This window comes from Aquarana catesbeiana, linkage group LG07 (genome assembly GCF_042186555.1).
Source record: "Aquarana catesbeiana isolate 2022-GZ linkage group LG07, ASM4218655v1, whole genome shotgun sequence".
Classification (NCBI taxonomy): domain Eukaryota; kingdom Metazoa; phylum Chordata; class Amphibia; order Anura; family Ranidae; genus Aquarana; species Aquarana catesbeiana.
Window position 1 is genome coordinate 174,190,247 of NC_133330.1, and position 23,973 is coordinate 174,214,219.

Genomic DNA, 23,973 nt, shown 5'->3' on the forward strand with positions numbered 1-23,973 from the left:
ATGGCAGTGAGCAGCGATTTTTATCGTGACTGCGACATTATGGTGGACACATCGGACAATTTTGACACATTTGTGGGACCATTGGCATTAATGCAGAGATCAATGCTATAAAATTGCATTGATTACTGTAAAAATGTCACTGGCAGTGAAGGGGTTAAACCACTAGGGGACGGGGAAGGGATTAAGTGTGTCCTAGCGAGTGATTCCAACTGTCTGGGGATGGGCTAGCAGTGACACAACACTGATCGCTGCTCCCGATGAGAGGGAGCAGATGATCAGTGTCCTGTCACTAGGCAGAACAGGGAGATGCTGTGTTTACACTGGCATCTCCCCGTTCTTCAGCTCCGTGACATGATCGCGGGCACCCCGCGGGCACGGTCACGGAGATAGTGGCAGGCGCGCGCCAGCAGCGTGCGCACGGTGGGAAATTCTAAGTAACGTATAGGTATGTTACTTTGCCCAGCCATGCCATTCTGCCGATGTATATTGGCATGAGCCGGTCTTTAAGTGGTTAAACTCCCTTCCATCCCTATTGTGGGATCACCAGTACGGTATTTATAAATTGAAATCATATCACCTCTTAAGCTTCTCTTCTCCAGAGAGAATAAGTTCAGTGCTCGCAACATTTCCTCATAACTAATATCCTCCAGACCCTTTATTAGCTTAGTTGCCCTTCTTTGTACTCGCTCCATTTCCAGTACATCCTTCCTGAGGACTGGTGCCCCTCTATTCATCTAAACCAGGGGTCTCCTAACTTTCGAAGCAAAGGGCCAGTTTACTGTCCTTCAGGGTTTAGGGGGGATGAACTTTGACCAGTGGGAGCAGAAAATATCCTGGCATCAGTGTCCCATCATTGGTTTTAATGGGAGTAATAGTGCCCCATTGTTGATATTAATGAGAAGAATAGTGCCCCATTGATGGTGTCAGTAGGGGGAATGGTGCTCCATCATTGGTGTCAGTTGGTGGAAAAGTGCCCAAAGGGCCAGATAAAGGCAAGCAAAGGGCCACATCTGGCCCCTAGGCTGCAGTTTAGAGACCATTGATCTAATCCTAAAAGAGCAATCTTGAGAAAAACAAGTTTGGACTACATCTAATGACCAAAAGTATTTCTAGTATACCAAATAAGCTAGCCATAGATGTAAATCAATATATGGGTAGGTCAGAAAATATTTAAAGCAAAGTTTCCATTTGTGAATATATGATGTGAGTAAAATAATAATTTTGCTTTTTTAAAACACTGCTGAATGTGTATGTAAAACCCTAACAATTAACTTCTCTTATTTGTTACCTTTTGTCTGTCAAATACAGTAGGCCATTAAAAGTGTGTAGCCCTCTTTTGGGGGGTTGGGTTAAGAGAAATCTCTTTACCCAAACAGGATAGTGCAATAAACCTGTATGTAAATCAGAATACCTGAATGTTTGGAAGTGACAGATAAGATTTGATAGTAAGGTTAGCAGTGCCTCCACCCAAGACAGGGAAATTCCTGGGAAATTAACCAGTAATCTAATCAGTGTAATTGGGAGTAGAGGAAATACTGCAACCAGCATACAATATTAACCATACGTACATAGATGTAGACCAGTATGGAAATGATATAAGCTTTGCATAAGAAAAGATAATTAATCGCATGTACAGTACCTCCAATGTACAAACAGGTATTATCTGCAAAGGGCCCAAAAAGATTCCTGGTGGAATTGTGCATATATACCTAGGCATACCTCCTGATGAATGTTGCAGCAAGGTTCAGTTGAAGGGGCCCCTGAGGATGATCTCCATGAGGCATCTGTCTTGGAGACCTGAAGACAAGATCAGCGGTGATAGGGTGATCGTTCAACCATTGTCCAGCCAACCTGGAACAAAGCTTCTTACACACAGAAACTGTGGTGTAGCACTGAAAGTCAGAATCAACTTATTTACTCTGCACTTTAGCCCTTCCCTAGTAGCTTCTTATCTGACATGCAACCAGCCCTCTAACTACCATAAGTGGATGCCTAATCTGGCTCTAGCCTATGCTAGTGTTTAAGTTAAAACTAACTATAGTACCCCAGACCAGAAGGGACAGGGTTAACTAAAATAACAGGAGCTGCATATAAACTATATTGCAAAAAACATGTTCACCTATTAATATACTGGAAGGTTACAAGTACACACAAATAGTTGCATGTGAGATAATAATAATAGGAAACAGATAGGTCTGTCACAAGGATTTAGATATACTGTACACTCAAAAAGCTATGGCCAGCTAGCTGCATTTAAACTCAGGGCTTTTTTTCTCAGGGAATAGGTACAGGAACTCCACCCTTCTGAGTTACCCTTCGTCTCCGCCCCCTACCCATCTCTGAGCACCATCCCTTGGTTCCACCACCTACCCACCTCCCAGTACAGCAGCTTTCAGAGAATACAGAACCAAGTATTTTGTGCTGCTCAGTAATTTCTATGAAATTTGTTAATGAAAACAAGAAAGATAGTAAAACAGGTCCCTTGTAATGAGCAACAAAAGACCCCACAGCAGCAACAATAGACCCCACCCCAGCAACAATAGACTCCACCCCAGCAAAAATAGACTCCACCCCAGCAAAAATAGACTCCACCCCAGCAATAATAGACTCCACCCCAGCAATAATAGACTCCACCCCAGAAACAAAGGACCCCCCAGCAACAACAGGTTCCCCACACAATAAATGACTTTCCCCAAGCAACAATGGACCCCCCACAACAAAGTACCATCCCAGCAACAATAGACCCTCCAGCAGCCAGCAACAATAGACCTCTTGCTCAACAGTAGATCCCACCCAGCAACAATTGACCCCCCAGCAAGATAAGACCCCCCACCAGCAACAGTAGACTTACCCAGCAACAATAGAACCACCACACAAAAACAGATCCCCACCAGTGCCAATAGATACCCCAGCAGCCAGCAACAATAGACCTTCCAGCACCCCTTGCCACTACATACACTCAGTGCTGGAGGTGCCGGAACTGCATTCCCCCGCATTCCCGCTGAAAAAAAGCCCTGGTTAAACTAATAATCATATAAATACTTGCTTAATAGTCTCTGCTTCTGATCTCAGTGAAAATACAGCAGCAGTAATTCCGTGGACAGGACATGTGGAAGAGGCTCTCTCTCTTTCTCTCTCCCTCCACTTCCTCCAGAAACAGGAAGTACTAATACATAATTATACATAACATTCTAATATTAGCAGTTAACAGCAGAAGAAAACAGATCCCTACCAGTGTTTGTTATAACTATTTGATAAGCGCAAAAATTATCTGTTGACCATATCAGAATCTCAGGGCTGTCATATGTCCAGTGCTCTTTCAGAGTCTAATTAGCCCTCCTACCTTTAATTGGGACTACAGAATGATAATGTTTGTGCTGTAGGAATAAGGAAAGTGGTAATGTTGAGTAATTTAGCAAAAGGCAACTTGAAGGCTGACACAGTCGACAAAAAGGCCCTGTGTTGTCAGCCCACAATATAACGTAGAAGCTCAATCTCTAACAGAATAACAGGTATTTTCTGTACTTGCAGGATCTTTAGAGGGATAAAACATTGAGAAATGTGCATGTATTGCAGAGAAGTACTGCAAAGGTTTTTTAGTTTTTTTTGGTTAATTTAACCTGGTTGTTGGCGATTTATGGTGAAATGATGTTCTTTATGGCCCCAACAGTGCTCACTGGAACATTCAGAAGTTTAGAAAGCTTAAACTTTTCTGGGAATTCTGTCCGCAAGGTTTAAGAGTGTGTCTATGGGAATATTTGACCATTCTTCCAGAAGCACATTTGTGAGGTCAGGCACTGATGTGGATGAGAAGGCCTGGCTTGCAATCTCTGCTTTAATGTATCCCAAAGGTGTTCTATCGGGTTAAGGTTAGGACTCTGTGCAGGCCAGTCAAGTTTCTCCACCCCAAACTCGCTCATCAATGTATTTATGGACCTTGCTTTGTGCACTGGTCCAAATCATTTGGTGGAGAGGGGGATTATGGTGTGGGGTTGTTTTTCAGGGGTTGGGCTTGGCCCCTTAGTTCCAGTGAAGGGAACTCTTAAGGAATGAGCATACCAAGACATTTTGTTGTGGGAACAGTTTGGGGACGGTCCCTTCCTGTTCCAACATGACTGCGCACCAGCACACAAAGCAAGGTCCATAAAGACATGGATGAGCGAGTTTGAGGTGGAGGAACTGCACAGAGTCCTGACCTCAGCCTGATAGAAGACCTATAGTCCCTTGGAATACCTTCCAGAACCCCCAACTGCAGGTCTCTTCACACATTCAGCTTCCTGCCAACCTGGCCCACTCCCTGGCCTGGGTAGGGAACCTCCTGTTTGTTCTACTACAGACTATGTCTGTACTGTGCAGACATGCACACTTCTGGTTGCGCCCTTGCAGCCTCATGGATTCCTTGGGAGGCTGAAGTCCTGAACTGCTTTCAGGCCTTAGATTGTGAGGGCTATGCGCACCTGAACACCCACCCTGTTGGTCTCTGGTAAGACCTAGACACAGGGTTGAAGGTTTTGTCGCTCCCAAGCCTCTTTGGAGCCTTCAAACTCTGGAACCCAATCCAGGAATATCATAACCTGGAGAAAACTGTAAAACCACTTTGTTGCACTTTGCAAAGGGATTTTTCCTCAGAGCTTTGTAAATGAGGTGAAGATCTAGTACTGACTGACCATCATCCAATCATGTGAAAACAGAACTGCTGTTCTTTAAATATCCTTTCATATGGTTGGGCATAGTTGCAAATTAAATTTCACCGCATTCACTAAGCTCAAGGCTGGCTTGAATTTCAGTTGAAAATGTGCAGAATGTTTCTTCATGCAAAAAATGGATACAGCAAACAGAACATTATAGGAGTGCAAGAGTCTCTGGGTCAGCAAAAACATAAAAAGATACTGTACATGTATTAAAGGATGCTCACTTCAATAAATGCAAATCAAAATCCTGTATACGTTTGGGTATTAACAGTAAACAGCTTCGCTCTGCTAAGTGCACAATCTCTGCTTTTACAGATTAAAATTAATTAATTAAAATATGTATTAATAAACTGCAGTCCCTACATGCTACTAAATGATGGCAAAATGTGATCTTTAACCACTTCCTGCCCAGCCACTGACGGCATTACTGCCCATTCCTGCCCGGCCTATAGCAGAATGATGGCCGGGCAGTGGTTCTGTTATCCTATCAGTGCCCGTCAATGCCACATATCAGTGTCCATCAGTGCCGCCTATCAGTGCCACCTATTAGTGCCCATCAGTGCTGCCTATCAGTGCCCATCAGGGCTGCATATCAGTGCCGCCTATCAGTGCCCATCAATTCTATATATCAGTGCCTCCTCATCAGTGCCACCTTATCAATGCCCATTAGTGCAGCCTCATCAGTGCCTGCCAGTGAAGGAAAAAACAAAATTTTATAACAGAAACCAAGAAAAACGTATTCTTTTTCAACTATTTCGGTCTTTTTTAGTTTGTTTAACAAAGTATAAAAAAGGCAGGAGGTGATCAAATACCACCAAAAGAAAGCTCTATTTGTGGAAAGAAAATGATAAAAATTTAGTTTGGGTATAGTATTGTATGACCGCGCAATTGTCCTTCAAATTGAGACAGCACTGAAAGCTGAAAATTGTCCTGGGCAGGAAAGGGGGAAGCAGATAAGGATACTTGCTGTAAGGATAAATATATGTACAAAAAAAGGACCTCCCTTTTTTTTTTTTAAGTCCAGTGCAGGTAGGTTCCTAACCACTACCCAATGATCTGGCAAAGCTACTGAATGAATTAACTAGATCATTGCAGGCTCTTAAAGTGATTGTAAAGGCTTGCTTTTTTTTAAAATAACAAACATGTTGTACTTACCTCCTCTGTGCAGTTGGTTTTGCACAGAGCAGCCCAGATCCTTTTCTCGGGTCCCACTTTGCTGCTCCTGGCCCCTCCCTTCTTTGAGTGTCCCTCAGCCAGCAGCTTGCTACAGGTTGTCATCCAAGAGCTCTGTGTATCCATTCAGACACGGAGCCCTGACCTGGCCACGCCCTCTCTCTCCCCTGATTGGCAGACCGACTTCGATTGACAGCCATGGGAGCCAATAGCATCGCTTCTCTGTCTCAGCCAATCAGAAGGAGTGTACTCAATGGCTGAGGGGATCATGGACATTGATGGAGAGAGAAGGAGCTTAGGTAGGTTATTGGGGGGTGCTGGGGAGGCTGCTACAAACAGAAGGTTTTTTATCTTAATGCATAAGATTTTCTGCCTTTACAACTCCTTTAATGTAAGAAAACAATGGGGTTGTTTTGATTCAACGGTAAATTGACTGTTTATTCTGTAAGGGAGGTGACACCAAGGCTTAATGAATTTCTGCTGACTTCCATCATCTAATCATGTGCAAGCAAAAATGCTGTTGTTTTTTAAATTTTCCTTGCACGTGATTAGGTAGTTTTTGCAGAGTGAAATTTGACCACATTCACTAAGCTCTGGGAAAAAAATTCCCTTGCAAAGTTCAACTTTCCTTGCAAATTGAACAGCCTATTTGCCTTTAGTAAATCAACCCCATGGAAAACAATTGTTTGCTATGTTTACATCTCACCAGGAGTGGCCCGTCCTCTGTCATGCTGCCCCCTCTGTCATGCCACCCCCCTATCTGACTAATGGATAGATCCATGCATTGCATGAATCTATCAATGGCCCCCGCTGCCACAACCCTATTCAGGCGTCTGACTCCTTTTCAGATGCCGGGCTCCTGAATTCCAGCAGCAGGGGTGTTTTTTTGAAGCACCTGATTAGAGCCATAGGCTCTAATAGATTTAAAAAAGGTGGACTTGGAGCGCAGAGCAATTCGCTCGCAGTCCACCCAGATGTGTTAGATAGCAAATGAATATTTGTTTTTCTAACACTGAACCGCCTCTCTGCCAATCAGGTAGCTGTAGTGATTTAATATATAATTAATATTTAGGTATTATGATAATGATGATGATGTAAGTACTCTTCCGCAGCAACCCAATTCTTCCAGAGAGATGCACTTTATTGACTTCCAACACAGAACAAAGTCCAAAGTCCACAGATGACAAAGAAATCCGACAGAGGAGATATAATTCAGAAAACCATATTATTCAGTCTTCCCAGCCATGCACAGACAAGCCTCCCCTACACAGACAAGCCTAACTCACACACAAGCCTCACTTACTAACTTATAGACTGAATGCCGTGTTATATTCACCAGGCATTGAATGGCTGAGCAATTTGATTGGCCTTTGATTAGCTTTAGTCTTTCAAACAGACAACAACCCCCAGCCGTGAACAGCTGTAGTCATAAACCACCCCAATTTGCACTCCCGCATATCAACATCAACAAGTCCCCTTTAGATATATGTAATTAGATTAGATTAACATACCACCTGAATACCCTTTGAAATGTTCAAATAGACTTGCATATGATTAACACATCAAAGAGTCTTCAGCTTGTTCCCTTGCTATGTTAAAATTCAGTTGGACAAATCAACCATTCGGTCAACATTGACTGCATGTGTACATACACACAACAATGTCCCACATAAATCGGTGAACATATTACAACATATACCCCCACTTGGGTCGGTTCTAACTACTAGAACTGACCCATAAATCAAACAACAAAAAATATCAGTACGATTTAAGGTACTGAATGCTTTACAATGGCTCATATTAAATATGAAGTTGAAACTGGTTACATCTCTCTTCGCCAGCCTCTAAAATATCCCCATGAAACAGTTATTAGATAATATAACTTTTAGACCATGACTGGAAAAGGATTTGGTAAATGTCAGTGGCCCATATAGCTGTTAGGCCTTATTATATCACATCAAGATCTTGAATATTGCGCAAAGACGAGCTGATGTCACAGTCCATTCTTCGGTCGGACTTCATCACATCTCTCACCATCTCACTGAAAGTAAACTTGGTATGCTCTGGGAAATCCAATCCACATAAGTCCAGGATTTTCTCATCTCCAGGCTCAAGCTTTTCATTTATAAAGATACTTTTACGCAAACACTCTACTTTCATCTTTATAGTAAGAAGAACTATCAATGTACCAGCACTCACTTTCGAGGTCAAAAGGTTTGGATATGGCAGTAAAAACTGTGCTTTAAACTATTTTCTTGCACTTGACATTCATGAGTCCATCTTGCAAGCATTTTACAATTCACATCTGCTTCTTTCCATTTCCTATTTGAACAATGATGACTGGGATGTGTACCTGTCAAGTATCAGAATTTGTTGATTGCCAGCCACAATTTGCTTTTGTAATTTGCTGTAGGCCGACCCCTCATTGTTTTCAATAAAGCAGTTACTTGGATCATTCAGTCCATAATTACACTTGAATGGTATACCAACATATACATATAGATATACCCCCACACGATGGTTCAGATAGAATCAGCTTGACATCAGTGTTTATCAGATCTTCTATGCAGACAAAGCGGCAATGGAAATTCTTGCCAGTATCTTCACCATGAAAGGTAGAAAGGTCTTTTCCATCCATATATGTCATAGCCTTTAGCATATTATAAACAACTGAATCAACAAAGTTTCAAATCATGACTAGAGTGATGAATTTCACTCACCCCTCTTATAAATTTATGAAAACCACCCAACATACTAAAATTTATGCTATGCCAAGCCATTGTGCAGCATCTCACCTTAGATGTCAAATATATTGATCAATACGCATTATGTAATATGTACAGATGTTATGAAAATTATTTTAGGTTAAAATGCCTCTCTTTGCTTTTAAGATAAAGTTCAAGAAATAAAACACACAAAAATAAAAAATGAAAAGCAAAATATATCAGGAAAAGGGAGAAAAATTAAAAAAAAATTAGGGTGCTGAAGAAAAAAGAAAAAAAGGTCCATTGCTTGATGAATTTCGAGAGAGTCCATGAATGCTTTATAATTCCATCTATAGTGATATATTGTCTATTCAGCATTTCTCCCATAATTCTCCACCACTATTCAATTTCAGACTGTGCTTCTGCTATTCACCGTCATTTAAATGTCAATATCTGAAAGACAAAAAACTCTCCAACAAAACTAATTAGCAAGGTCCTTAAACATTGTTTGAAGTTAAAACAAAACACTATTTACACATATACAGTTTGAAGCTAATTCACCCCCACTGCTAGAGAAGTGTCATCTGCATTCAAAAACAGATCTGGAGAATGTACATCTTCTGCATTTATGACACCCTGTACCCCCTTCAACTGCTGTAATAATTTATCACGCTCCTCTCTCATCTTGTCATACTCAATTTTCAGGTGGTCATATTTCTGTTTTAAATGAGAAAACGGTATCCAAGTCTTGGACCTTTTCTTATTATTATTTTGGTCAGCTCTGTTTTTCATATTAATATCACCTATGTTTGACCCGGAGTGTCCTCTCTGGGTGTTATCATAGGATATTATCTTCTGATCTTTATGCTCAGTATTTGTCCTAAACAATGTGGCTAAATCAATTTTGACAGCCTGCTCATTTGACTTTCTCCATAAATGGTCTGCTCTCAACAATATGTCTTTTAAATCATGAGGATTTGGGGTAACTAATAAAATATTTTGTTTGATATCTTCATGCAACGCATCTAGAAACATACTCATATGTATCAAGCCACCACGCTCAAATGCAAGATTATTACCGACCAATAATTCCATAATAGTTGCTATCCTGTGTGACAATTCATAGGGAGATTCATTTTGCATTTGTTGGATCTTCCCATGAATAGTAACATCAGAACGTACACCATACAAAACACATAATAATTCCAGTAATATGTCCCTTGTCCTCAGAGGCTGAATACAGATTTGTTTAATTCTCATCCAAAGACCACTTCCTACAGAATGTTGCAAAACTCTTTCTAAGTCAGATGGGTTGAGATTGTACATATCTCTGACTTGCTGCACGTCACAAAACCATTTTAAAAATCTGTTTAAATCATGGTATGGAACCATTCCTATTTCTTTAAGAATTGCGTCTAATTCTTTTGGTTTTAACGGCTTCATTACAAGCTGAACTTCACCTGTATTATTATTATTGTTATAAACTGTGGTAGTCACAGTGGGGGCAGCTGGTAATGAATTATCAGATTTAATATGAGGTTCTGTTTGCTGCAGATTGCTGAATCCAAGATTTGATGCATATCTGCATTCCTGAGATCTCTTCTCTAATTCCATAATTCTTAATTTTAATCTCTCATTTTCCTCTGATAATTCATCACAACGTTTAGATTTCTCAATTAAGGCTTCACCAATGGTAACCGCATGCAACTTTAAATTTACTGTCTCAGTGTCTGATTGGTTTTGTAACCTCTCACAAACATTGTTGCTATTATCAACTGCCTTCTGTAACTGGGTAATTTCCTCAACCTTATAATTCAAAGAACTTTCCATTGTTAGACAGCAAGATAACAAGCCCTGTATAATACAACCTTTTCTTTTACTTTCTGAAATTTTGCTATCAAAAACATTTTTCTCTAAAAATTCCTTCATCATCGTCCATGTCTGCTTACATTTTTCTGGAATTTCATAAGGACCGCCATGGCGCTTAATACATTTTAATACCCATCTGTTAACTTTATCAGAACTGACACTAGCTTCACACTGAGTAAGCATTTTGACTATATTACTAATAATTAAAAAAAAGAAAATATTTTACTCACCGCATTAGTTACTCCTTTGGCTTCCACTTCAGGTCTTCTGGTACACGACACAGTCCTTTTTTTTTTTGTTGTTGTTTCCGGTCTCCAGAGAATAATTCTGGGGTTCCCAACTTGTTTAAATTTGTAGATCAGACTCTCTTATGTCACAACCAGACATTCCAGACATTAGAGTCACAGCACAGCTCTTGGTTTTTCATCAGACTTCTGTCCACCTCACAGGATTGTTGTCACCACCGACTTCCGTTACTAAGTCCGAAAATGCTCTTCTGGTCACATGAACGGCACCAGTGTAGTGATTTAATATATAATTAATATTTAGGTATTATGATAATGATGATGATGTAAGTACTCTTCCGCAGCAACCCAATTCTTCCAGAGAGATGCACTTTATTGACTTCCAACACAGAACAAAGTCCAAAGTCCACAGATGACAAAGAAATCCGACAGAGGAGATATAATTCAGAAAACCATATTATTCAGTCTTCCCAGCCATGCACAGACAAGCCTCCCCTACACAGACAAGCCTAACTCACACACAAGCCTCACTTACTAACTTATAGACTGAATGCCGTGTTATATTCACCAGGCATTGAATGGCTGAGCAATTTGATTGGCCTTTGATTAGCTTTAGTCTTTCAAACAGACAACAACCCCCAGCCGTGAACAGCTGTAGTCATAAACCACCCCAATTTGCACTCCCGCATATCAACATCAACAAGTCCCCTTTAGATATATGTAATTAGATTAGATTAACATACCACCTGAATACCCTTTGAAATGTTCAAATAGACTTGCATATGATTAACACATCAAAGAGTCTTCAGCTTGTTCCCTTGCTATGTTAAAATTCAGTTGGACAAATCAACCATTCGGTCAACATTGACTGCATGTGTACATACACACAACAATGTCCCACATAAATCGGTGAACATATTACAACAGTAGCGTGGGTCTAATAACCGTTACCTGATTGGCTGAAGGCAGAGGTGCTCCAATTGGATGCCTAGCAGAATGGAACAGCAGAGGAGGGGGAAGCATGGAGGACACAGGAGCCATCCCACAGCTCGCCACCGTCACCCGCTGCCTGACCCGCCACTAAGATGAGGTAAGTGCCGGGCAGACAGCGGGCGGGCGAGGGGTCACAGTGGCAGCATATGATGGGCACAAGTGGCGGCATTTGATGGGCACAAGTGGTGGCATTTCATGGATACAAGTGGCGGCATTTGATGAGCACAAGTGGAGGCATATGATGGTTACAAGTGGCTGCATGTGATGGGTACAAGTGGCCGCATTTCATGGGCACAAGGGGCTGCATTTGATGGGCACAAGTGGTGGCATATGATGGGCAAAAGTGGCGGCATTTAATGGGCACAAGTGGCTGCATTTGATGGGCACAAGTGGCTGCATTTGATGGGGCACAAGTGGCGGCATGTGATGGGGCACAAGTGGCGGCATGTGATGGGGCACAAGTTGCTGCATATGATGGGCACATGTGACTGCATATGATGGACACAAGTGGCTGCATATGATTGGCACAATGGCTGCAATTGATGGTTTTTTTTTCAGCATTTTTCAGTTTGTTTGTGCAAACTTTGTTTGTGCTAGAATACATGTCACCATGTTACAATGCACTGCTGTGCATAAAGTACATCATCTTCACTATGACAAAGAAGACCATTCAATTCCTATCAGCAGCGCAGTTCATTTTGCTAGTAGGTTTGTGTGAGGAGAAGCCTGGAAGCTGTGTGGTGAACTGTGGCTTCATCACTCCTGACCAGAACAGTGATGAGTGAACATTCAAATAGGCTTACAGTGAGCTAGAAGGTACTACCTGGAGAGCTGCTGATTGGAGTGAGAAACTTGTGAACAACATTTGTGCATTTGTGCACAGCAGTCATGTTAGAAGAAAAAGAAAAAAAGGCACAAAGCAATATAATAACAATTTGCATTGTACTACGGTGCAATTTACACCACGTGGCAGGCCATGTGCAATATGTGCTATGCATTGCTGTGTGGTGTGGTTTTAACAAGCCCTGACAGTCTTGGAAACAGAGCTTAGTACTGTTGGACGAACGGTTCGCACTGAGCAAAGGTTTGGCCCGAACATCGCCTGTTTGCCCGCTCGGCAAACACCTGAATTTGGGGGGCACTCGGCGGGATGTTCGCCCGTCGAGTGCCCCACAATGCACTGCATGCTGCACAGTGCATTGTAGGGCCCTAATTGAATGAAACCTTGCACCTGACCGCTGACCTGACCTCATGTACAAGGTTTTGTCAATTAGGGCACAGAGCTCTGTCAGAATCCTGATTGGACAAAGTGATGATGACTTTGTCCAATCATGGCTCAGTGCTGATAGTCCCACCCCACCCTATAAAAGGTTCCTACCCATAAGCTTTTACAGTGTGTTGGAGTGGAGATCGATAGAGCAGGGCGCAGTTTGCTACTACCGAGTTTGTGTGTTCACCTATTGTGACTCTGAGTGTAGAGTGTTTGTGTAGTGTTAGTATAGTGTGTCAGTATAGTGTAGTGTGAATATAGTGTCAGTATATTGTAGTGTCAGCGTAGTGTGTAATGCCCCGTACACACGATCGGACATTAATCGGACATTCCGACAACAAAATCCATGGATTTTTTCCGACGGATGTTGGCTCAAACTTGTTTTGCGTACACACGGTTGCACAAAGTTGTCGGAATTTCCGATCGCCAACAATGCGGTGATGTCAACCATGTACGACGAGACTAGAAAAGGCCACTTCAGAACCAAGCGCGGCACCCTTTGGGCTCCTTTTGCTAATCTCATGTTAGTAAAAGTTTGGTGAGAGACGATTCGCGCTTTTTCAGACTCGTGGTTTTCAGATCGTTTTCTGCTGTTCAGTTTGTGCTTGTGGGTTTGTATCTGCTCTTCAGTGCGTGCAGCAAGCTGCACGTGACTCTTGTCATTGTGTTCTTGTTAGTTCGTTACTGTTTTTCAGGTCGCTCTTCACAGACCTTGCTGTTCTTCAGTGCGTTCTGTTACTTCGTTCTGAGCAGCCGACCGTTTTTTAGCCATGTTGCATATACGTACTCCTCGTAGAGTTCTGCTGTGCGGGGGCTTGGTGTTGGGGACCTTACCTTGACACAAGTCCAGTCCATGAAGAAGGTGGGGAGGAGTTCATGGACCAAGAATTGGTTGCTCCAGCATGACCAGTTCTGTCATATGCCTTTGCTCCGTGAGATCCGTGAGAATAATCCTGATGATTTCAGGAACTTTCTCCGGATGACGGACCCCGTATTTCACCATTTGTTGGCTTTGCTGACCCCTTATATTAGCAGGCAGGATACCTGCATGAGGCAAGCCATCACTCCGGAGCAGAGGCTTGTTGCCATCCTGTGGTACTTGGCGACGGGGAGAAGTCTGCAGGACTTGAAGTTTTCGACAGGCATCTCCCCCCAGGCTCTGGGGATCATTATGCCAGAGACCTGTTCTGCCATCATCCAGGTCCTGCAGAAGGAGTATATTAAGGTAAGATTTTTATCCTTTAACATCACATTTTATTGTATATAATGTTTGATAATATATTGTATTTCTTTCCTCATTCCCTAATTACCATAATTGTAATATGCTGTGAATGTCCCCTTTGTCCTCATGCATGCTGGATTTTTATGTAATTATTTTTTTTGTCCTTCATACATATTTGCCTTCACTTACCTCCCCAGCATGGTCTCCTGGCCCTATATTCACCTCATGTAGTCACTTAACAATGTATTTTATCAGCTCCATAGTAGTGCTTTACCCCAAACACCCTCTAAAATGTTTTTAAATGTGATTTGTGATTTAAATTCAGGCAGAGTGCTAGATGCTTTTTTTGGGTGTCCCCAAATCATTTTTAACCCTCCCTCCCCCCAACTGCTAAGTCAGCTGATACCAATTCTCTATCTATCCTCAATCATCTATCTGCTGACTTTGGCAAACCCATACACACTATAACCATTTCTTTTGTGGTCAGATTTATGGATGAATTCCCCAAAGCATGTATTGCAAGGGCCTGCCTGTATACTTTCAAATAGTACTGTTTAAAGTTTTTGTATCCTATTATTATCTTGATAGGTAATAGCAGAATGTCCAAATGTGCTCAAATGTGTACAATGTGTATTTATATCTTTGTATTATGACACTTCTTACCTGTCCAGTGGGCTGCCAATAGTGTAACTAAGGAGGGGCTGTTCAAAGCAATACCCATTATTTAGGCATTCATCTCTCAATGAAGTGGAGAGGGTTACCTGTCCAAGAGCTCCCCCCCCTATAATGTTAGAAATGGCCCATGAGGGGGGGGGGGGATCTGATAGGTGTACCTTATACTTTGGTCTTTAAAAACTCCCTCAAATAAATGTTATCTTGATGTTGGCTAAGAATGTTTGTGTCTAATCTGCTTTCCCTGTTTATGTGCAAAATGAATAATTTTTTTTGTTTTGACTCCACAGTTTCCTTCCACGCCACAGGAATGGCAGATTGTGGCCTCCCACTTTGCCCAGCGGTGGGACTTTCCTAACTGTGGAGGGGCAATTGATGGGAAACACGTACACATCGTCCCACCACCCAACTCGGGGTCGTACTATTATAATAAGGGGTTCAATAGTATTGTGATGTTGGCGGTGGTGTCGGCTACTTACGAGTTCCTGTATGTGGACGTGAAGAATGGCCAGATGTCCGATGGTGGAGTCATCGCCCAGATGGAGTTCTACAGGCATCTCCAGAATGGCAGCTTGGACTTGCCACCTCCAGAAGACAATGTGGAAGGACTCCCATTCGTCTTCGTTGTGGATGAAGCATTTGCGCTGGGGACCATCTTATGCGGCCATTCCCGATGAGGACCCTCACCCTGGACCAGAGGGTTTTTAATTACCGGCTGGCCAGAGCCAGAAGAGTGGTGGAGAACATGTTTGGAATCATGGCCAGCCGGTCCCGCATATTTCTTACACAGATACACATGGTGGAGTACAAACTGAATCATATTATCCTGGTGTGCTGTGTTCTACACAACTTTTTACAGGAACATTCTGCCAACTATGCTGGCTCAGTTGGGCCTGAGGCTGGAATTCCAAATGAACCAACCCTGACAGCGCTTGAAAGTGGCCGTCCTGGCTTGCCCCCCCTGAGTGCCCGTGATGTCTGGCTAAGATACCTTGAATTCTTTGCGGGTAGGGGGGCTATCAATATGCCAGACAATGTCTAAAACCTATTTCAAATAAAAAAAAAACTACTCAAATCTTTGGTGACATTTACTGCTTGTGTTTGTTTTAGCTGACCCTGACAGAAATGTGGCGTGATTGTGTAACCTTACAAAGCACTGTTGGGTGTTATTTACTAAAGGCAAAGACACTTTGCACTACAAGTGCACTTGAAACTGCACTGAAACTGCACTTGTAGTGCAAATAGATTTGCCCTTAGGAAATAACACCCATTGTCACAGAAAACACCAATTAGAGCACCACAAAAGTGTTGTAGCGTTGAGACAATAATCCACACATTCTTGATTAACAATCTTTTTAATACCAGCACAATCACATGTGCATTTAGAAAAGGTTTTTAAAACAAACCAACATGTTTGTTGTATAACAATTTTTGGGGTCACATTAGAAAAAGTAGAAATGTCCATTTAAGATAAAACAGGCATGTTTAAAACCAACAAGAAAGACACAAATCTTGAACTTTCAAAGTTCACATTTGGTAGAACTTGAAGGCAATATCAGACATGAGTATTTACAAACTGTGTTTGATATTGCGTTCAGATGGGGTGAAGTCACCCCAGGAAAGCCAAATTTTGAAGATGCACACAAATGTACGAATGTCAACATGTGCTACCTGCCATCACGGGGGATCAAGGGACGTGTTTGGGGGGTGCAACCCCTTCCTCACAGCTACTTTATTATTGAGGAAGGGGTTGCACCCCCAAAACGCGTCCATTGATCTCCCATGATGGCAGATAGCACATGTTGACACACTGTGTGCCTCTTCAAAATTTGGCTTTCCTCAAATTTGTCAAAAAATGTCAAAAATTTGTAGCACACAAAAAAACAAAGGGATTTGGAGGGGTTTTAAACTCTCCCTAAAATATCAATGATGTTCTTCATTTTTTGGAGAACATCATTGATGTTTTTCTTGATGTTTTCCAAGTCCCTATTACACCCCATGATCTCCCCGATCAGGATCATTGATGTTTTTCTTGATGTTTTCCAAAGCTAAATTACACCCCATGATCTCCCCAATCAGGATCTGTGCACTTTCAGAGGTGAAATGCCCTGGATCCACAACATCACGATCACCTAAAAAGATAGAAACCAAAAAACACCATGTATTATAAATATGCCGGCATCCATCTGTTACCTGAGCCTGTGGTCGCAGACACTCACCTGTTGTGGTGCCAATTTCTGCCACGTCTTCCTCCTCCTGCTCTGCTTGTCTTGGGTGGATTTCCCCTTCTTCCAGAGGTGGGGGGTCTGTGGTCTCCTCGGATGAGGGGTGTCCTCCAAGTCTTTTCTCCACTATGTAAAAAAAAAAAATTGGTATACTTAGCACACAGATATTTGATGGCAGAACTATAAATATGAAACATTGCTTGGAAGTGGGGTACAATTGTCTATTTTGGCAGAGTTCCAAGATGTAGAATTTTTAGTGTCCTTTGTCAAGCTTCAATACTTTATCTGTTTTGTACAAGCTTCACAGATGGAGACACCCTTATAGTATACACTGGAGCACCTGTGTGGACCCCCTAATAAAAAGGGTGTTCTTGTGTCCCACACTAGTGCTCCAGCGTCCAGATGTGTAACCAGCTGCTGAGTGTCCTCTCCTTATACAGAATCTAGTTTGCATTTCATTCTAGTAACAAACCTATCTACACAACCAAATTATTTTAAGACAAGTAGGCCCTAAAAAATGTGGGCAAATGCATATGGACAAAACAAAATGCAGATAAAATGGATGGCTTCAATGACCACAACTTCCTCCCCCTGTTCATAGACAAGTACAGGGAGCTGCCCTGTCTGTGGCAGGTGAAACATCCACATTATAATCGTAAACAAAAGAGGCAGACAGCGCTGGAGAAACTGCTGGAGTTGGTGAAGCCGGTGGTCCCCACAGCAACCATCCCTTATTTAAAAGCCAAAATTGGTGGCCTGAGGAGCACTTATCTTAGGGAGCGCAAGAAGGTCACGGATTCCCAGAGATCCGGAGCTGCAGCAGATGACATTTATGTCCCCAGGCTGTGGTACTATGAGACTCTGCGATTTCTGTCAGACCAGACTGGAGTCAGGGAATCCCTCTCAACCCTTCCTTCCACTCTTCCTTCCACCCCAGCTGAGGCTTCCGATGTCCAACCTGGGACTTCCAGCCAGGAAGAAGTGGAGGAGCCCAGCTTGAGCCAGGTATAGCATTGTTCTACAGATTTCTGGTCAATAAATAAATGATCTTTACTAGATGTTATTATTGATCACTAATTGCTGATTTAATACAGTTTTTTACATATCAATAGAGAGTAGTGGGAAAAAATAATTGGGACAAGAATGAAAAATGCTGGGCTCAGAAGGATAGTCTGTTATATTTGTTAACATTCAATTTGCAACAGTCATGAGGTGAAAATTGTGTGTGATTGATGAATATAAAACTATGTCCCTTTTTCATACACAGGAAGACCTCAGCCAGGACGAGGCTCTGGAATGTGGCACACAGGAGGAGGCTGTGGAATGTGGCAGCCAGGAGGAGGCAGGGGTTAGTGGCAGCCAGGAGGAGGCGGGGCTAAGTGGCAGCAAGGAGAAGCCTGGGACCAGTAGGAGCCTGACCGAATTGTAGGTTTCTCCCCTCCGCCTTCCAAACAAAAGACCCAGGAAGGGGAGTCACGTTCAGGATTCAGCACTCAGGCTAATTCAGGAGGCTTCTGCATCCCTCAGAGCCTTACCCATTCCTGAAGAGGCCTTTGCCTGCATGGCTGCCACCAAACTGAAGGGCATGCAGGAGGGTCAACGCCTCATGTGTGAGAGAATTCTTTATAAAGTCCTAAGGGGGTGAGTGGCGAAATCACACCCAATACCGACGTAATTGAGTTGGACCATCCTCCTCCTCCTCCTGCCACAACTACACCACCACAGCCACAGCATGGAAGGAAGCGTGGAAGGAAGACCAGAGAGTGATGACCCTGGGTTCAGTCTGGTCTGACAAAAGATGCAGTCACTTGTATGACCACAGCCTGGGGACACAGATGTCATCTGCTGCTTTCAGGATCTCTGGGACTTCTGGACCAGACTGCACTCCCTTATATATGGACTCCTCAGGCCACCAATTTTGCTGGAAAAGAATTGATGTGTGCCCTGGGGGCCAAAGGCTTCGCCAATTTCTGCTGTTTCTCCAGCGTTGCCTCCCTCTTTGTCTGGTTCTGAGTCCCTAATAAAGGAATTTTTGTTTCAATTATACTCGCCTATGTGTGTTTTCCTTCAAAAAGGACAGTTTGTTTGTGAGGAAGCAGGTACATTTCAAAACTACAATGTGAAATTAACAAGAGATACCAACACCAAGCAACCTCCTTGAGATTAAATAATACAAGATATCAATGGTGTTGTGGTAACTTAACACACAAATCACACACAAAAATATTATGGAGTAAACCCCCCCCCCCAAAAAAAAAATACATCAGCCTGGAAAAAAATACAAACACAAAAAAAAATAATAAACAGCCTTGAAAAAATACAAAACAAAAATAAAACAAAAAAGAAATTTGGTCAGATGTGACAAATCAAAATATATTGAGGGAATCACGATAAATAATAAAGAAAGAAGTTTGTGAGCAGTCTGTGTGAATATGAGCAGCAAAACTACTTCATGCTTCTCACATTATAAAGAAGAAGAGAGTGCGCTGTATTAAACAATTTAAAACATTGCAGCGTGACGAAAGTGCTGTATCCATTCCGAACGCTAATTTTACCAGACCGAGCTGTTCCGTCTCAGAATTTCTTCTGAGCATGCGTGGCACTTTGTGCGTCGGAATTGTCCACACACGGTCGGAATTGACACGATCGGATTTTGTTGTAGAAAATTTTATAGCCTGCTCTTAAACTTTGTGTGTCGGAAAATCCGATGGAAAATGTCCGATGGAGCCCACACACGATCGGAATTTCTGACAACAAGCTCCGATTGCACATTTTCCGTCGGAAAATGCGACCGCGTGTACGGGGCATTAGTGTAGTGCACTGCATTACCGAAGGTTTAGTGCTGTATACCCTTTTTTTTGGTTGCTGCGTGTTTTTGGTTTTTTGTTGTCTTTTTATGTCCTCTGTCTGCCCCTTTTTTTCTAAATTCTCAACTCAATTATCAACTTTTCTGACTGTGTAGCTGTTGTACCCCGTTTTTCATTTTTTTATTTTTATTTTTTTATAGATTTTACATTTCTGTCAGCGTCATTCCTCATTCTAAAGCGCACCAAACACCACTTTTCACCCAAGAAAGTGCATCCAATCACACATTTCCCAGTTTCTATTAAATTTGAGTAATAACCCCCCCTTGTTGGGAGGCCAATAAGGAGAGGCAGACGTTTCCATGCCACTATGAGGGGGCCAGCAGCATCTGTGCCCACAGGCAAAGGTGGACGTGGTCAAAAAAATGGGTGACTCAGAGGGTTGGGGGTGTCGTTGCCATCATCCCTTTGAAGATTTAGAAACAAATATATACCTCAACGTGGGATTTTTAAGGCAATGTAGTAAAGAGAAAATTATGTTTGGATAAAAGAATAATTTATTGATACATAGAAAATATATAACATACAAAAATACTTTCGGTGATCATGCGATTAAAAAAAATCGTCAAATGACATGAAATAAGCGGGGAGCTGAAGTTCCAACATCGTGATACATCCTGCTACAAGATACAATCACCACCTAGAACGATGCGATGGCGTCAAGTAGCGATATTCCAACGTGTTTCAACTTATAACATCAAAAAAGTCTTCCTCAGGGAAAGATTGCATCACGTTCTAAAGTTTCAAAAAATAGCAATGTTACATACCGTATATATATCTCATATATCTCATTAATCGCATACATTACGTGAACGCAACTTACATTTTTTGTGTAGCTGCAAGAAAAATGCATTCCCAGTGCTAACAAGGGGGAAGGTCTCCATTATTTGTTGCCCATGCTGTCCAATATCCTCTACAGGACGACAGGATATATTTTGAAAAAAACAATCAAAGGCAGCCAATAGGTAGAGTAACTGAAAAAAACAATCAAAAAGTTTTTTTAGATAATGGTAGTAAAAACCAGATTCTTTCAGAGACCAGTATTCTCTGAGGCTTTGTATATAAAGCTTGTACAAAGTTACCTTCTGGTAGTATAGTGGAATGTAGGTCTTAGAAGAGTGCAGGGAAGCCTGAGACGACGAGCCTGGATTGTAGAGTACCTCTCGGTTAGAAGCCAAATGGGAAGTTCTGCCATAAGCCTACCCTGGCGTCCTAATAAAGGGATGTGGGCGTGACAAAGCTCTGGGCGTCGCATCTCCATAACGATGCTCCATTGCAAATTGGTGCTACTGTAGGGGGCGCGGTGCCGACAAAGCGGCGTCCCGCCCCTCAAGTGGAAAATATCGGTGTGTCAGAGCTTCAGGCGTCGGGCATTTCTATGGCGATCGCCATAGAAATGGAAGTCCTAAGTTTACTCTTCTTCCCTCCACATCATTAGACATATGCACTGCCCGGGTGGGGGCCGCACCACCAACACGAGAGTCAGTCTTTCTTTCTTTCTTTCTTTCTTTCTTTCTTTCTTTCTTTCTTTCTTTCTTTCTTTCTTTCTTTCTTTCTTTCTTTCCTTTCTTTTCTTTCTTTCCTTTCTTTCCTTTCTTTCTTTCCTTTCTTTCTTTCCTTTCTTTCTCTACATTTTTTTCTCATATGTAGATTAAAGCTTGTGTTGCTCAATTTTGGTTCTATTAATAGTATCTTTCCCTTGTTTCTCCTTTCTTTCTTCTTTTTTTCTTTCCATCCTATTATCCTCATACATGAGGTCATTCACCAGTATTGATACTTCAGTCATACATTGTTTATTTTTCTTATAATATCATCTTTTTTGTATATAGACTATATTTACTATAGACGTGAAGAAAACACGAGTTATTGTTTATCTACCTTGATCACTCTAAGACTCGTCAAACATTCCCTCTATTCTGTAAATTGATTATTCATTATCTTAAGATCATGCCCCCATTCGTCCATAGTTTGATCCCATTTGGGGTGGTCGGATGGTCTGGAGGCATGACTTAACCGATGTGCAGATAACTGAGGGAACTTTAATCATTTCTTTTTTTCTCTTCATTTTTTACTTCTTATGCCGCGTACACACGGTCGGACTTTTCGTCTACAAAAGTCCAACGGACGCTGACGGACTAAAGCTGGCCGGTAATCCGATCGTGTGTGGGCTTCTCCGGACTTTCAACGGACTTTTTTAGCCTCAAATCCGACGGACTTTAGATTTGAAGCATGCTTCAAATCTTTACGTCGTAAGTACGACGGACCCCGAAGTCCGCTCGTCTGTATGCTAGTCCGACGGACAAAAAAACGACGCATGCTCATAAGCAAAAACTAAACGGAAGCACTCGGTCTAGTAAAACTAGTGTTCGTATTGTAGGTAGCACATTCATCACGCTGCAAAATCTGTGATCGTTGAATGCAGCGCATTTTATTTCTTCTTTACGAAGGCTCTATAAAGAACGAAGGTGTTTTGCTGTTCATAATCAGAGTTCTCCCAAACTGATTTCTGGATTCTTTTTCTCTTTGATCTCATGAATGATATAGTATGCATTTTAAAAACAATGTTTCCATACTAATAATACTTTTTCCCCTTTTTTTTTTTTAGGTTTGTAAAGTTACCACAAAGAACCCATTATTCTGTTTTTTTTTTTTTATAGTGATTATTTTTTAGTTTTTAGATAAAGTTAACCCAAAGCACCGTTTTTGGTTACGTAAATTTTTGGATTTTCAAGACTTACCACTTGAACATTATTAACATTAGTAATGTATTTTTGGTGTGTTTTTTTTCTAACTCAATGAGATTGTTGTCCCTTGTTAATTTAACATTGTGTGTAAAATCAATGATTTCAAAGAAAAAACATAAAAAGTCTTTTGCTAAACTCAAAAAATGATCCATTTATTCATGGTCAAAATAAAATAAAGAGGAAGTCAACGCTGGAAAAAGTCGGTGTACCAGAAAATTGGGATCTTGCGGAGTCCATATAAGAGGGAGCACAATCTGGTCCAAGAATCCCAGAGATCAACAGCACCAGCAGATGATCTAGATGTCCCCAGACTGTGGTCCTACAACAGCCTGCGTCTTCTGTCAGACCAGACTGAACCCAGGTCATCATTTTCTTCTCTTCCCTGCAGCCTTTCCTCCACGCTGCCCTGCAGCCTTCCCTGTAGCCTTCTTTTGAGGCTGTGGCTCTGGTGTTTCAGTTGTGGCAGGAGGAGGAGGAGGAGGAGGAGGAGGAGGAGGGGGGGCTGCCTCATGTAGTTGGGTGTTTTGTGTTAGCGTGCCCTGCAGCCCCTTATGGATTGTTTCCCCAAATAGGCGCTCACAAATGAGGCGCTGCTCCCTATTCATCTGAAGAAGCCTGCTGGCTAAGTAGCAGCCATAGGATTCTTCCGCTTCGGGGGGGCTCCTTAAAAAACGGGTGGCCTCTTGCATGAGGCGCAGGGATGCGTCCTGTGTGACCATCCCCTTCCTGGCCCTTTTTTTGGGAAGGTGGAGGGGAGGCACTTGGGATTCGGTCAGGCTCCTACTGGGCCCAGCCACCTCACTTGGCCCAGCCACCTCACTTGGCCCAGCCACCTCACTTGGCCCAGCCACCTCACTGGGAGCAGCCACCTCACTGGGAGCAGCCACCTCCTGCCTGACACTGGGCCCAGCCTCCTCCAGGATGATGGTGAATCCGGCCTCCTCCAGGCTGTCCATGGGCCTGGTCTCCTCCTGCCTGCCACTTTCCCCACATTCCTCCTGGATGGACTCATCCTGTGTATAAAAAAAGGACAATAGTTTGAGTATATTTTTTTGGGTTCATCAATGACACACAGTTTGCTTCTCATGAATAGCAAATTCAATGTGAATACTTCTCTTTAATAAAAGAGTCTAATCAGACACCCTAATTATTTCAAGCAGGTGCCAAACATATTTAGCCACTACTGTCAATTGATATGTATACACAATTTTGAGTGCCAAATTATTTTAGACAATTATAACATCCAGTTAACATCATTAATATTAGTACAGTAAATATTTGTTAAAATAATTTACCTGAC